We start from the raw sequence: 11046 nt of genomic DNA, 5'->3' as shown, positions 1-11046 counted from the left end.
GGCTGGGGACGAGGCTTGGGCCGCGCTGCCATGGCGGATGGAGGCGCCGCCGTTGCTGAGGGGACGCGCGCGGGACGGAAGTGGCATCATGGCGGCGGGGGCGCTGAGGGGCTGTCCTGGCATGGCGAGGGCGCTGAGGGGCTGTCCTGGCATGGCGGGGACGCTGAGGGGCTGTGCCGCCATGGCGGGGGCGCTGAGGGGCTGTGTTGGCATGGCGGGGGCACTGAGGGTTTTTCCCCGCATGGCGGGAGTGCTGACGGGTGTCCTGGCATGGCGGGGACACTGAAGGTTGTCCCGGCATGGCGGGGGCGCTGAGGGGCTGTGTTGGCATGGCGGGGGCGCTGAGGGGCTTTCCTGGCATGGCGGGGGCTCTGAGGGGCGTCCCGGCATGGCGGGAACGCTGAGGGGCTGTGCCGGCATAGCAGGGACCCTGAGGGGCGATGCCGCCATGGCGGGGGCGCTGAGGAGATGTCTCGGCATGGCGGGGTCGTTGAGGAGATGTCCCGGCATGGCGGGAACGCTGAGGAGATGTCCTGGCATGGCGGGGCAACTGAGGGATGTCCCAGCATAGCGGGGGCGCTGAGTGGCTCTGTTGCCATGGCGGGGGCTCTGAGGGGCGTCCTGGCATAGCGGGGACCCTGAGGGGCCTGTTGGCATGGTGGGGGCGCTGAGGGGCTGTGTTGGCATGGCGAGGGCGCTGAGGGGCTTTTCCGACATGTCGGGGGCGCTGAGGAGATGTCCCGGCATGGCGAGGACCCTTAGGGGTGTCCCGGCATGGCAGGGGCGCTGAGGGGTGTCCTGGCATGGCGGGGGCTCTGAGGCGCTGCGCTGCCATGGCGGGGGCTCTAAGGATATGTCCCGGCATGGCGGGGGCTCTGAGGGCTGTCCCGGCATGGCGGGAACGCTGAGGGGCCGTGCCGGCATAGCAGGGACCCTGAGGGGCGATGCCGCCATGGCGGGGGCTCTGAGGGCTGTTTTGGCATAGCGGGGACGCTGAGGGGCCGTGTTGGCATAGCGGGGATGCTGAGGGGCTTTCCCGGTATAGCCGGGACCCTGAGGGGCCGTGCCGAGCTCAGGGGATCGTCACGGCTGTAAGAGACCCTCCGGATGATCCAGCGTGCCCCGGCACCCCGCGCTGCCGCCCTGACTCCGCACCCGGCACCCCGAGCCACAGCCCGGCGCCTCCGGAGCACCTCTCGTGCCAACGCCGGCCCGCCTGTGTGCGAAATGCCGAATGGATAAAAGTTTCTGAAAAAAAAGGAATTAGGATAAATGGGTATGATCCGTGCTGGCAAAATTGAAACAGTAATCAATATTTTTAAAACAGGAGTGAAAATGTAAATTTTTTTTTAGGGAGAAGAGGGAGGGGGGGAAGTCTCTCCCCGGCTTCTCCAGCAGATGTTCAGTAGAGAGGAAGAGACTGAGATAAGGAAGCTGAATTTATCTGGAGATGGGAAAGTTCTGGGGGAAATCCAGAAAAACGTTAATTAAAATAAATTTATTGCCTTAGTGTACCATTAAATTATTCAGATGTGCAAATATAGTATTTACTGACATAATATAAGCTTAATACGCATGTGTAACCCAAGGGATCATTAAAAGGACAATGAGGAAGACTCTGAGCCTTCTTCACAAATGACCCCCGAAGGTGAGGAGACCCCCAAAAGGGGATGGTGGAGATGTGCACTAGAGCTGGTGATGACTGGAGATAAGGGCAGTGATGTAACACTTACAAATCAAAAATGGGAGGAGATGGGAGGTAACACATATGATAAAAGGGGTCAAACAAATTATCTGTGTGTAGTGTGGCAAGGGTCCTAGCCCTGCTCACTTACTCCACAGTATATTTTTTGCTCATTGTATTATTTTTAGAACCAATAAATATATTATTCATTATCAGCAAATTATTGTAATTTTTAAACTGCTCCAACTAAAATTGCTGCTACGTTTAACTTCGTTTGGGTGTTTGTTTTGTTTTTTTAATTGGATAATTGGGCAGCACAGGCATTTATAACAGGGTGTTCTTTAACCATAGAATCATAAAATATCCTGGGTTGGAAGGGAGCCACAAAGGGCCCCGTCCCCACAGAGTGCAGCCCCAAGTGCCACTGCTGGAACATCAATGGGGACAGGCTGGCACAGGAATGGAAAGGGTTTAGGTTAATGAGTCATGTCTTATGGAGCCAGCCCGGGACACCTGGGGCTCTTCACCTGCACAAGAGAAGGCTCCAGGCAGAGCTCACAGCCCCTGCCAGGGCCTCAAGGGGCTCCAGGAGAGCTGCACAGGCACTGGGGACAAGGCCTGCAGGGACAGGACACAGGCAGTGGCTTCCCAGGGCCAGAGGGCAGGGCCAGATGGGATGTGGGGCAGGAATTGGTGCCTGTGAGGGTGGGGAGGCCCTGGCACAGGGTGCCCAGAGCAGCTGTGGCTGCCCCTGGATCCCTGGCAGTGTCCAAGGCCAGGCTGGACAGGGCTTGGAGCCACCTGGGATAGTGGAAAATGTACCTGCTCATGGCAGGACATGGGACTGGATGAGCTTTAAGGTCCCTTCCAACCCAAACCATTCACGACTGAAAATACAATCTATTAGTCCGCCTGTTTTTCAGTTGAATTCATGACTGTGCAAGTACATAACACCAAATGATGAATTTGCCATAATTATGGGGTAATCACAGAATCAGTGAGGCTGGAAAAGAGCTCCAAGACCGTCAAGTCCAAACTGTGCCTGATCCGCACCTTGTCACCCAGCCCAGAGCACTGAGTGCCACATCCAGGAATTCCTTAGACACCTCCAGGGATGGGGACTCCAACACCTCCCTGGGCAGCCCTTTCCAAGGCCTGAACGTCCTTTCTGTGAAGAAATGTCTCCTAAATTAGACAATTCCTGCCTACAGGATAGGGCTTGGAGCAGCACCCTGGGTCACAGTAAGGTGTCCCTGGCCTTGGCAGGGGATGGAATGGGCTTTGAGGTCTCTCCCAACCCAAACCATTCTGTGATTCTGTGAAATGGAGTTAATGACAAGGAAGGGCTCCCTGTGCCCACATCTCCCAGGTCAGGACTATCACAAAGAACTTCCTGCAGCACATCCTGCTGATGCCAGGCTCCAGACCTGCCTGGGCTGGAGTAAAATGAAAAGTAAAACATTGTGCATCAGTGATTGCTTCAAGCTCATTGCCCTCAGAGGAGTCACAGGAAAAAGCTGCCGCTGAAGCTTTGAAGCTCTGGAACACACACACAAACTCTGCCAAGAACTTTGCTTTCTTGCAGATAATCACATTAGCTTGGCTGATAACAAGTTGAAAAAAATGATCCCAGGGAAGAAAGGTCAATGTTTAACCTGGCTGTAGAGCTTGTTCTCATCCAATTAAAACCCAGTGCAATTACTTCTGGTGTCAACGACGGGATCTTTGCATAGTCAAACACAGCAGTTTGATACACGGGATTTGCATACTGGAGTATGTGTTATACCACCACGGTAGAGCTTGAAATGGAATCTTTTATTTCAGTAGAGACTTAATGCCATCATACTGTTGCTGACTTAGTCTTTGAGATGTTTGTGGGAAACAACTTCACTTTCCCCCTGAAAACTTGAATTTGAGTGGAGGGAGGCCTGAATTTCTTGGCATTTTATAGCTTTGCCTAGCATTTTATGGTGTGTTTAATGGGAAATGCTGCATTAGTCTTAAGATCTACACAAAACCAACAATCAGTTTTATGTGTAATAGCCAGTGTACAAATGTGCGGCACTGCCATCTGTTTGAACTCCAAAAATAAACAGGAATGTGTGGATTCTCTAAAGGGCCCATTCTTCTGTGAAGTCCCTTCACCAGCTCTGAGAACATTTCCTCCTGAAAAAGCTGGCTTTATTCCAAAGACATTGCAGATGGCTTGTGACTTTGAGCTTATTTTACATTAATGTTTGATGAAACAACAGATTCTCCTTAGCTTAGCTTAGCTCCCTAAGAGGACCCTGGTCACCGGCTTTCCTTACTGATAATGTATATGGGATATAGGATATACATAGGGATATACATAGGATATTATCTGTTCTGGATTGGCTGGATGGAATTCTCCTTTCTGAAACCCCTCTCTAAGGAACAGCCCATAAACTTAATGTATTCACAGAACCACAGAATGCCAGTTTGGGTGGGTGGTTTGGGTGGGAAGGACCTTAAAGCCTGTCCCATTTCACCCCTGCCAGGGGCAGGAACACCTTCCATTATCCCAGGGTGCTCCAAGCCCCGTTGGCAGGAGGGAAGGGCTGGGAAGGTGTGGAAGGACAGCACATGCTGATGGATGGAGTGACTCAGCAAACCAGAGCCCATTGTCAGGAGCAAAGTCTGTGGTAGGAAAATCTGGCAAGGACGGTAGGGCCTTTCTGTTCTTCAGGGAAGTATGAGGAATTGATTGGTATCAACTGATGGACAGTCCCTCTTTGTACAAAAGAAACTTTCAACTTCTTCCCCTAGAAGGAACATTAACTCTATTTAAGGGAACCAAAGTCCTTCCTATCCCTCGTAAAGGCAATCTTCCCTTCAATGGCTGCCTATTCTCTTTGTCTGGGTTTATGGTTGCTAGATGAGCCAGTGCTTGGGCACACCAGGCCCCTTCCCTCTGCAGGATCAAATGTCCTTCTGTCCTCCAGATGCTCCTGGCTTCCCAGGCCAGGGCTTTCAGAAGTTACCAGTTCTCTCCAGCTCTGAATCCCCTTGAGGTTTCCTCACTGGTCACACTCCACACCATCTCAGTTTCCTCCAGCCAGGTTTTCTTGTGATTCTTCCTCCAGGCAGTCTTCAAAGCACTTGCCATGACTCTTGGCTTTTTTGTGTCTTTTGGGTACAATTTTCTGAAGGTTTTTTTTCTTTTGTGAGGGATTTCCTGTTTGCTCAGATCCACATGACTGGCTGAGTCAGGAACCCAAGAGTCACATAAATCCGCCTACAGTGACACACTTTGCATTCAGTAGCAGAGCTCAGAACTTCCACTAATGTATTTTAAAAATATAAGTTAAATATAAATCTTCCTCTTACGTCACTGGTCACAGGCAGTACAACCACATGTCCTGGTGAAGAGCAACACAGGCCTGGCTGTGGCAGGAATCACAGAACCCTGGAATGGCTGGGCTTGGAAGGGAGCACTCATCCACCAGTGCCACCCCCTGCCAAGGGCAGGGACACCTTCCACTGTCCCAGGCTGCTCCAAGCCCCGTCCAGCCTGGCCTTGGACACTGCCAGGGATCCAGGAGCAGCCACAGCTGCTCTGGGCACCCTGTGCCAGGGCCTCCCCACCCTCACAGCCACCAATTCCTGCCCCACATCCCATCTGGCCCTGCCCTCTGGCCCTGGGAAGCCACTGCCTGTGTCCTGTCCCTGCAGGCCTTGTCCCCAGTGCCTGTGCAGCTCTCCTGGAGCCCCTTGAGGCCCTGGCAGGGGCTGTGAGCTCTGCCTGGAGCCTTCTCTTGTGCAGGTGAAGAGCCCCAGGTGTCCCAGGCTGGCTCCAGAGCAGAGGGGCTCCAGCCCTGGCAGCATCTCCGTGGCCTCCTCTGGCCTGGCTGCAGCAGCTCCACGTCCTTGTGCTGTTGGAGGCAGGGCTGGGGCAGCTCTGCAGGTGGGCTCTGACCTGAGCACAGGGGCACAGGGGCACAATCCCCCTCCGTCCTCCTCATGCCTGGAGCCTCCAACATATACACACATTTTTCATGTATCTAGTGCAGTTTCCCCTGAGACAGCAGCCTCACATCTTGGCTCTCATCTCTCACCACTGTGATTAATTTAAATTCATGCTGGCACTAAGTTCTGCAGCCTGAGAATCCCACAGATGTTTCTTGGTGGAGGTTTAAGCACCATTGACTCATCGTTGAGGTATCAGCACATGTTTCTGTTGCATCCATGTATCTTCCCCGTGGAATTTAATGGCAGCAAGATTCAAGTTTCTAGCACTGGCACATGAAATTCAGGTAGTTCTTAATATTTCTTTGACTCTGAGCTTCACAGGAAGACTGAGGGGTTTGGGTTGGAGGCTGAAAAGTGCTGTGTGAACTTTGAGCAAATGAAGGAGGCAGCTGATGGGACACCATGGCTGATGGTGTCAGCTGTGTGCATCAATCCTGCTTGGTCACTGTGGTCCAGATGTGGGAGTGCAAAGATCAGAGTCCTTCCCCGACCACATCTGAGCCAGGCGCCATCTGAAAAATGCTCCTTTTTACCCCAAATCCACATGGGGGAAGGCAGTGGGAGGGTGGGAGGATCAGCTGCTTCCCTCTTTCTTCACCCACGGGCGAGCAGGAAAGATATTTTTCTCCTTCCTTTTTCTCAGCCTTGAAAGAGCAAAGGGTAACCACTAAAAGGGAATGTGATGTGAGGTAGGGGTGAATAATTCCAGCATGATTAGAATAGAGTAAATCCCACTAGAGGATTTACAGTTTTATTTCTATAAAGCTGCCTGAAGTCCTTCCCTTCCTCCCTGCCCCAAGAGCTGATCTATCTCAGGAAACATCTCCCTGTGTGTTCCAGGTTTCACCAGGAAAACTACATCTCCAAGTTGCTTTATCTGTAATTTGTAATTAGAAGGGGATATCACAGAGAAGCTCACAGGCATCATTTGGGGTTTCACCACCTACGTCCTGCCTGGCTGCTCTCCCTCACCAGCTCAGCAAGTGGGTGAGATCAGCAGTGAGGTTAAAATTCCCTTCCCAGCAAATCAGAGTCCCTGGAGCAGAGCAGAGCAACAGGCTCCAGCTCCCTGCAGGCGCAGCTTTCAGGTTTGGGGCAGCATTACCTGTGGCAGAGTGCTGAGGTGTGGCAGGAATCAGAATTCCAGACTAGTGACATGGATCCTTGCACATGAACACCCCAGGGAAATGCTGCTCTGCTGAGCTCTCTGCTGGCATGGGATGGAGAGCCAAGCACAGTTCTTCCCTTCCCAATCCAACTCCAGGCAGGAACAATTTCCCTACTGCAATAATGTGAATATTTGTGCTGGGAGACACACTTCTTTTCACATCTGAGACAAGAATTGAATGTGTAACGCAGCTGGAGTGTTCAAAGAGGAACTGAAAGTATTTGAGTTGAGTTTTTCAGACTTGGCTACCTGCTGATTTTATTGTGTCAATAAAAGATTATTTTATTCTTTTTAGCTAGAAAGCAATCTCTGCTGACTGTAAATTTTTCTTCCTATTTTTACACGAGTGTTTTCAGCAGACCCAAATGATTCCAAGAAATAAGGTCAAGTACTATAAAGATGCTTCTGTGTCATCCTCATGTGCCAATCACAGAAGACTGATATTCTGTCATTGCAGTGGGGGGCACCAGAATGTTTAGCACAATCAGCAGCTGGCACAGCAAAAAGGAGGGATAAAGGGCTAAAGTCAGTGGGACGATGAGGAAAGGGCAGGTTACACAGAGCTTTTATCAACTGATGATTCTCAAATGAACTTGGTGGTGTGGGATTTTTCCCAGAAGACTTAGAAAGTGAGTCCAGCCATCTAAGAGCTGTTTACAGTGAGGCTTTAGGAAGGGAAGTGAGGTGCTGGCAGACTGAAAAAAACCCCCAAAAACATTTGGAAATTACAAGCCAGTTAACTTCAGTTCCTGACTAACAACATCAAAGAGACCATGGAATAACTGGGAAATCATGTGCAGAAAATACAGACACAAACGCCAGCAACATAGATATGTCAAGGACAAATGGTTTCATGCTGATCGCATTTCCTTCTGTGATGGGTAACAGGCCTTCTGGGGAAAGAAGGAGTATATTTAATATGATAAAGGTTTCTAACACATCCTTGTGCCCCACAGCACCTTCATCCCCATGGCCTGTCCAGAACGACCCTTAGATCCCCCCCACCTGTGGCTCGGTGTCACCTGGGTTACTGTCCCACCTCTTGTGGGTTTAAATTTCAGTAATAACCTGGAGAAGAGAACTGAGAATTTTTTACGTGGCGAGCACATGGTGGTGTTAGAAATAGAGTTTCCAAGAGATATTAAGGGTTTGGAGAAAAGGGCTGAAAAATCAGACACGGTGCAGAAGGGATGAGGGATGCAGAGACAGGACACAGGCAGTGGCTTCCCAGGGCCAGAGGGCAGGGCCAGATGGGATGTGGGGCAGGAATTGGTGGCTGTGAGGGTGGGCAGGCCCTGGCACAGGGTGCCCAGAGCAGCTGTGGCTGCCCCTGGATCCCTGGCAGTGTCCAAGGCCAGGCTGGACAGGGCTTGGAGCAGCCTGGGACAGTGGAAGGTGTCCCTGCCCATGGCAGGGGGTGGCACTGGATGGGCATTAAGATCCTTCCCAGCCAAACCATCGGGATTCTTGTATTCCATGACACTGGCAGGGTTGCCCACCTGGACAGGGGTAATCAGAAGTGGATGGGGAACAGCTGACTTGGAAGCAGTTCCTTTGGCAGGAATAGATGGTCACAAGCTGGGAGTGAGTCAGCAAGGCCAGGGCGCTGCAGGAGAAGGCAGAGAGCTGTGTGACCTCCTCCTTACAAGCCTTGGGGAACACGCTGTGTTTCCAGGCATTTCAAGAAAAATGAAGCTTAGTGGGGAGAGAATGAGTTCTGGAAAGTATCCGAGCTGACAAGTTGTTTAGTCTAGCAAGAATAAAACAAAATAGAGATATTTCCAGATAGGTGGTCTCATGTGCAGAAAGGGATTTTTTCTTTATGTTGTGGTTGTCTGGTGGATAAGGGGAAATGTAAATATCCTTTTCCTATCACATGTTACAGCTTCCAGTACAAACCATTGAGCCACGCTGCTGAACATGCAATAAATAAATCAGTGGGAAACCTGTTGTTTTTCCATCATGTTTCCTAAACTGATCTCAGACTCAAATTCAGCAAACCCAACCAATTTACCCAGGGCAAGAGATCTATGGCAGGCAGCAGCTCTGGAAACGCAGCCTCCTTTGAGGCTTTGTAAGGTTTAGTAGTTTTAATTTCCTTTTTTCCCCAACTCCCTTCCAAAGCTGGCTGTGAAAATTCCAGCTTACTGCTGTTTTAAAATCTCACGTTCAAAAGGAATTTCTTGATGTTAATATTAACTTGGTAGGAAATGGTGCAGAATATCATAACCAGGGCTGCTTGTGATGTTTGAGATAGATCTCTGCGGGCACTTTTTGTTCTGGCAAGTTACTTTCTAGATCACCTTTAATAAAAAACCAGCCACTGTTGATTTTAAATAACACTTTGTTCTGAAACAAACAGCATACAGGTGGTAATATTTTATTAAGGATCCTGATTTTTTATCACCGTGAAAATACCAAATTTTTATTTCAAATTAAAAAGTTCTAGTGAAATAAAAAGTGACAAAATTGGTAACAATATTTGGATATTAAAGAAAGGTGGGGCTTGACTGGTGTTTTGGTTGGTTTTGTTTGTTGGCGTTTTTTTTAATTCCTTTATATTCACTTTAAATCAAACATCAGACTTTACCCTTTCATTTTCCTTCAAACTATTCCCCCCCAGTAAATCATTCCTACAAAACCAGGATAAATTGTTTCCAGGTGATTTTTTTTTCTTTTTGCTTTGTCTGCCTTCCGCACTGCAAGAAAAAGTGAAAATGCTTCTTTTCTTTCTTTCTTTCTTTCTTTCTTTCTTTCTTTCTTTCTTTCTTTCTTTCTTTCTTTCTTTCTTTCTTTCTTTCTTTCTTTCTTTCTTTCTTTCTTCCTTCCTTCCTTCCTTCCTTCCTTCCTTCCTTCCTTCCTTCCTTCCTTCCTTTCTCCTCTCCTCTCCTTTCCTTTCCTTTCCTTTCCTTTCCTTTCCTTTCCTTTCCTTTCCTTTCCTTTCCTTTCCTTTCCTTTCCTTTCCTTTCCTTTCCTTTCCTTTCCTTTCCTTTCCTTTCCTTTCCTTTCCTTTCCTTTCCTTTCCTTTCCTTTCCTTTCCTTTCCTTTCCTTTCCTTTCCTTTCCTTTCCTTTCCTTTCCTTTCCTTTCCTTTCCTTTCCTTTCCTTTCCTTTCCTTTCCTTTCCTTTCCTTTCCTTTCCTTTCCTTTCCTTTCCTTTCCTTTCCTTTCCTTTCCTTTCCTTTCCTTTCCTTTCCTTTCCTTTCTCTCTCTTTCTTTTCTTTCTTTTCTTTCTTTCTTCTTCTTTTTTTTTCTTTTTTTTCATTAAAAAAATAGTCTACAATCACACACTTTGTTAATATCTAGTGCTGTAATAGAGACTTTGATGGCAAAGAGAGGCTGGCTGGTAGGAGGAGCTCTGTGAGCAGCCCTCGAGTTCTGACTTTGTGCTGATCTTTACTCTCCAAGGAATTTAATTTTGGATATCAGCTTCACCCTACTTTCAGCATGGGGATTTCTCTTTTCAGCAGCCAGCACAGACAGTCTGCTCCCTTTCAAAGCAGCTGCAGCTTAAATTCAGGGGCTGTGGTAGAGGCTGTCCATAATCTCCCTTTCCTGGTTTCCTGCTGGAGAGCTGGTTCAGCACATCCCCTCCAAAACTCATGTCCCCCAGAAGATGCTGCATCACAGCAGTTTCTGCCAGGAAGGGGCAGCGGCAGGAAACTCGTTATCTCTGCATCCTGCAGCCCCGCCGAGGGGTGGGTTTAGTTCAGTTCGGGCTGCCAAAGGTTTTCTCTGCAAGGCAAACCTCCGGCTGCCAGTCCTGTCGTTTGTAAAAGCACAAATAAAGTGGAAATAAAGTGACATTTGCAGACCTCTGCAGCCATTGAATTCCAACACCTCTCCCTTATAGCTCAGCCTCACATTCCAGCGGTTGGGATGTACTGCTGAGTGTCCAAACCTGTGTTGTGGAGTCACAGAATCACAGAATGGTTTGGGTTGACAGGAACCTCAAACACCATCCAGTGCCACCCCTGCCATGGGCAGGGACACCTTCCACTATCCCAGGTTGCTCCAAGCCCTGTCCAGCCTGGCCTTGGACACTGCCAGGGATCCAGGAGCAGCCACAGCTGCTCTGGGCACCCTGTGCCAGGGCCTCCCCACCCTCACAGCCACCAATTCCTGCCCCACATCCCATCTGGCCCTGCCCTCTGGCCCTGGGAAGCCACTGCCTGTGTCCTGTCCCTGCAGGCCTTGTCCCCAGTG

This window comes from Zosterops lateralis (genome assembly GCF_965231275.1).
Source record: "Zosterops lateralis genome assembly, chromosome: Z".
NCBI lineage: Eukaryota > Metazoa > Chordata > Aves > Passeriformes > Zosteropidae > Zosterops > Zosterops lateralis.
The sequence above is the reverse complement of the archived record's forward strand: the minus strand, read 5'-3'. Positions refer to the sequence as shown.